The following is a 6,000-nucleotide window of genomic DNA, read 5'->3' as shown; positions in this document are numbered from 1 at the left end:
AGTTGTAGTCAACAACATCTGGGAATCCCTGTTAGAGGGAACACTGATGAGCGCCCGTCAGTGCTTCATTGCTGGCTGCAAGCAGCCGGCACTGGCAAACAATCAGGGAAACGTGGTTGAGAGAGCATTCACACCCTTAACCTCATTTACGAGGAGGGCTCCCTAGGCAGGTTTGCCAAGGCTCTTTAGGCTGGTTTGACACCTGCCTTGCGGAGGTTCTTATGGACAGCCAAGCCCAGGCTGGGTTCCTTAGTCTTACCAGCCTTAATATATTGCCTCTGGGATCTTTAAAGCTCAAGGAGTCACCATATTAATAACAAAAACTTCTTGTCCCCCTCAGCTAGACACAAATGGATGCTATATTCTTTTAGAAGGTTTTTTGGGGGGAAATTACTCTTACTGATTGGTACCATATATGCACCCAACTCTGGCTTACTCAAGTTTATCACTCCAATCCTTTAAAAAGTTATAGATTCTTCTGTGGGCAGACTTCAGGTCTCCAATGTATCTACTTTATCTCCCTGCCATCTTCCTCCTTTTGCACAGCAACTATCAAAATGTTCTTTAATGGACTCTTGGCATTGTGCTCATCCTACAGAACATGACCTCGCCTATTATTCTTCAAGACATAAGTTCTATTCCAGGATAGATTTAAATCATTTCTGCTGCACTTATACCCAACTTGCTTTAATTGATGACTGAATATTGTTGGACCATAACTGGACCTTAACCCCTCTTAAATTTGGCACACGCACACACACACAAACCCCCCACCAATCTGGAGGTTTAATAACACTCTTCTATATGACCCTGATTCTATAAAGACCCTATTAGCTTGAATCTCCAAGTACTTCTCCTTTGACAAGGAATGTGGAGTGTCCAGAGATTAAATGGGAAACTACAAAGGCTGACTTTCGAGGGTCATACATTAGCATTATCTCAAACCTAAAAAGGATAAAGGATCTGGAAACTCTGTATAAAAACAGAGGGGGTAGAAAAACTTACACTAAATTCCAAATGGCAAGAATCAAATTAGACCTCCTTGAAACTAATAGTTTACAGCAACTTGCCTACCTAAGACAAAACTATTTTGAAAGGAGCCTCATGGCCAATGTGTTTCTTGCTTGACGGGTCTAAAAAAGGGTATCCTCCAGAACTATTAAATTAATTAAACCATCTCACAGAAAGGACTAACTTCATATTGACATCTTACATATAATCACCAATTACTACAAGAAGCTCTATACATTGGATCTACCAGATCCCATTGCTATCTCAGCTTTTCTGAAAGAAAACTTACCTTTCCATTTCTCTCCAGAGCATGCCCAATAAATGGATAAGCATATAGAAACAGCAGAAATAGAAGAGATCTTCTCCAACCTAAAAGGAGACAAGGCTCCAGGAAAAGATGGCTTTACAACACCATTTTATAAGACACTCAAATCTGAGCTCTCTCCAATTTAGCTGACTTGTTTATTTTATTCTAAACTCTGGGACTATTTCTCCTTTTTGGAAAGAAACTGAAACCAAACAAAGGCTCTTCAAATCCCTCCTCTTACAGACCAATAGCCCTTATCAATCAGAAATTCTTCACAGCCTTGCTCACTTATTGACTCAGTACATTTATTGGGCACTGTGTTCACATCAACCAATCTGGATTTATCCCCAAAAGGAACTTATTTGATAATTTAAGACATACTTTAAATATTATTCAATATGCACATTTTACCAACACTCTGCTGATTGTACTTTCCCTCGATGCAGATTAAGTGTTTGATCACCTTGCACCGTTCTAGTTGATTCAACTTTTAACTAAAGCTAATGCTGGTCCTAAATTTATATCTGTTATTAACGTTCTGCATGCCATCCATACTCTTTTGAAGAAGTCCTTTGGCAACAAAGCTCAGATTGTCCCTCTTAATCCATATCTATTCACCCTCCTCCATTGCTGGGACAAATGGAAGAAGGCTCTTGCTCCTAACCCATATCCACTCTTTTTGGCCAGTCTCAGTTCTTACCTGCCAAACATACTAACTCCTTTGTGGCTTGTAAGCATCTCAAAATATTGTCGTATTTGTAAAATTACAAAATTATCTGATTTTAGTTCCCATGGTAAATTTCTTCCTTTTCAGCAATTTTTGGATAACTTTCAATGTCCTTCATTGCCTTGGTTTGAGTACTTACAGATCTAAAAAAAAACCCCTACATTACCTTCAAAGGAAAATTACCCTTATTGCACCCTCACCCCTTTGGGAAGTTTGTAACAGAAAATGAATATCCTCCTCCTGGCTCCCTGTCAAGGATTTATAGCTTCCTGGTGTCTTCTAGGTGGGACTTGGCTCCTTTACATATAAGTAAGTGGGAAAGTGACTTTGGTGCTCCTATTTCTGAAGTTGAATGAAAGATCTGGTCATTCTGGCCAAGATCTGGCCCTTACATCTTCTTCTTTGAACATCAAACAACATGCCATTAAGTTAATGACCAATGGCATATGCCCCCAAGGCTAACTATCAGTCATCTTCCCCAAGCTGACTCCAATCTCCTGGAAAAGCTGCGGGTGTAAACACTCTTTCTTCCACACCTGGTAGTCTTGTCCTTTTTAAAAAAAAAAAAAAAATCTGGATGAGAATACACCACCATATTAGCACTATTTTATCTTCTCAGATTCTCTTGGCTGCAGTCAATTTCCTCCTTGACCTACTTCCAATTATGTTGTCTACAGGAGGATAGAGGGGATTGTTTCCTTTACTCACTATAGCTGCAAGATTTATCTGTAAGTACTGGAAAAATAAAAATCATATTCCAATCAGTTCATTGTTTCCTAAAGTCTGGGACTTAATGATACAAGATAAAATATCCTCAGATTTAAAACATGACCCTTACTTGGCTAGCACACTTTATTCTAGATGGCAGCCTTTTTGGCTACATATCTTCCATGACATGGACCCAATTCATTCTGCTGCTGAACTCAATAGTATTGCCATTTAGGACTGAACTATCTTCCCTTTCCTTCTCATTATTACAACATATGGTACTTCATGTGTTCTGGGGTGGGTGGGGTTTAGGGTTCTGTTGTCACACTGGTTTATGTAACTGAACAATAATCAAAGGTTACACCTTTCACTGTTGTCTTTGTATCAGAAAATGACAAAAGTTTAAAAAAAGATAACTGAATGATGCAAAATTTCTCCCTCTACCTTTTAGAGTTTCCAATAAGGCACATTCAACTCCAGTAAAAAAGTTACAAGGTCCAAGAGCAACCCACAGATTTTACATTTGTATTTGCATTACAGCCAGACTAGCTTAATAGGAATCCGCTTTCTCTTGGGAATCCTAGAAGCTGTAGTTTTGCAGGCTACAGATCTTTCCCATAGAATTTATAACATCCTTCCTAACTACATTTCCAGGATTCTTTGGAAGGGAGCCATAACAGTTTAATTGGTATGAAAATGATCTACATTTGTACCATTCTGCAGATATTTTTCAACAGTAGGGGCGTGCCAAGTTTTTACCAGTCTTGAAAATAAAACGGGCCAGAGGTTTATTGCTTATTTGCACTATAAGGTATCTGCCTGTCCCACCATGGTCCCAGTCCTATCTTTTATACCCTTTCAATAACCTCAACACACAACTTGTGGAAGATCCAGGCCATATGGCATTTGTGTGCTTCTTTTTGTTAGCTATTTTCAGCTGAATCATACCATCTCTACTAAGCATATTTCTTCAGAAACAAAACTGAGAGCAGTGAAACAGACTTCTTTCCCTGTTGCAGCAACTGAAGAAAATTTAATGAAAGGCCTGAAAACAATAAGCTTATCCCCATTAGTTTTTAAGGCTATACCATTTTGCGCAGCATTGGAACACACCATCAATAAGGATACAATGAAGTACTGGATAGCCGCTTTTCCACACAAAAAAGGGGGCGGGGAAGAAAAGTGTCAGAAATAGGTTTGTAACATTTGCCTGAAAATAAACAAACACCCCCACCCAAAAGATACAATGGATTAGCACTAGTATCTAGGGAAGCAGTTGTTTAGGCATCACACCATTAATGACAATTATACTCTCTTTCTTTTAACAAAAAATCCACAGGGTTGGGTTTTATTTTTGTTGAATTTTGCATAAAAATAGATATTACACCTCAAAAAACCATATTCTTTTATTCTATATTTATTTATTTATAGATCCCTCCTAATATCACCTTTGAGGAGGAAGACAAATTGGGTTTACAAATGCATAAAAATAGAATTTTTGTGATAGGCTGTGAATGATATGAGGATAAAGATACGCCAACAGCAATCAACAATGCAGTAATTCACAACCTTCCACTGAGCTGGTTTGGGGAGTTTTGGAAAACAAAAGCCTCTGTGCTTTGGAATTTAAATAAATGGAAATTTGGCTGAAGGAAGGGAGTATCATCAATTCCAGAATGTACTAAGAAAAATAAGATTTTTAGCTTCATCGTTCTGTTGGAATGACTGGATTCATTCCAGGACAGACAGATGAACTCATTATTAACGTACTAGAAATCTACAACTAAGGCAAACACTTTTACTCCAAGCCCTTGGTTCCTTGTATGTACTGCTGAGCTAACTATGCAGTGAATCTGGATAGTGATTTATATCCATTACGCAAGAGTGGACCAGTTACTTTCCACGGAGTAAAAGAAAACTCACACCCTTGTATGGGTAGTAAAGAACTTTTGCACTCAAAACTCACTCATTCTCACAGATTTTACAAACCATTTCTAAAACAGCAAACTTCGCTTGATTTTTAAAATGGGTGTAAATTGGCTTATCATGCTTTGCTTAAAAGCAACATGCATTTTATAAGATTTTAGTAGTCCCATGTGTATTCTAGAGCAACAGGAGGTAGCCTGTCCTAGAAGAATCCCTTCAAGCCAAATACAATTTATAAAAAAAACTTAAAGAGGAACTTAAACAAATGAATCCAGCCATAAAAGGATCTGAAGAGCTCACTGGCTCCATCAGTAATTCAAGTAAAGTTTAAAAGCTTTAACAGGATTCCGTTGCTGGGAGAAAACAACCTGTGGCTATTGAGAGGAGCACTGTTCACTCTGAAAGCTGTCTAGCAACTTGCTTGCTTATAACAATACACTAAAACAACCAACAAAATAGAAGCAATAGAAGGAAGGAGGCAAGAAGAACCCAAATGTTAGACCAATGTATTAGGGTGCACATTCAGACACATAGGACACTGACCAAGTATGTTAGGCCTCATTGCTACCCTGCACTCCCCTGCAACTGTACATTGCAGGAGAAGATCAGTAGTGATGGGCAAGCTGTCTTCTAGTAAAGCTGGCCCTCCATTACTGGTCTTTTCATTGAGGAACTTATCTTCTGAGAGACCCCAGAATGCGATTCCCCAAAATACTGTTTGAAATGCACTGTATTAAAGGAGTACCATTTGCAAAGTGGCATTTTATATTGCAAGGACTGGAGTGGGAAGAGACCCAAGAGAAATGTTGATGTCAATCAGCTATTGTTCTTAATTAAGGTATTTATACATTTCATTTCCCTCTTCTTCCTCCCCATTCACCCTAATTTTATGAGCCACTTGCACTGACAAATAAATGTATAGGATGTGGTACAACAATTAATGCACCAGCAAATTGTTCACATATGGTGATTCTGCAAGCAAAGCTAGGACTCTTCACTGGTGGTGATTGCCAGAGGAGATGTTACTATTAGACCAGCAACAGCCACTGCTCTTATAATGCTGTTGCATAGGACAGAGCAAAAGAGTCATGGCAGGGGTGGCACTGGGATTAATCCACACAGCTGACCTTCTAGCATCTCTACTACAGAGCCAGCTACACTGATGCAGCCCTTATGGATTTGAGTAGAGCAGCAACTACATATAGCAGAACTTCAGCTAGCAAGTATCCTAACTGGATGGACCTGACAAGCGCTGGGTATCCCTATAGTTAGAGCAGTATGAACAAGTCACTGTGAACGGTTACAGTTACTCAGGATCTAC

This window comes from Hemicordylus capensis, chromosome 1, assembly GCF_027244095.1.
Source record: "Hemicordylus capensis ecotype Gifberg chromosome 1, rHemCap1.1.pri, whole genome shotgun sequence".
Taxonomy (NCBI): domain Eukaryota; kingdom Metazoa; phylum Chordata; class Lepidosauria; order Squamata; family Cordylidae; genus Hemicordylus; species Hemicordylus capensis.
The sequence above is the reverse complement of the archived record's forward strand: the minus strand, read 5'-3'. Positions refer to the sequence as shown.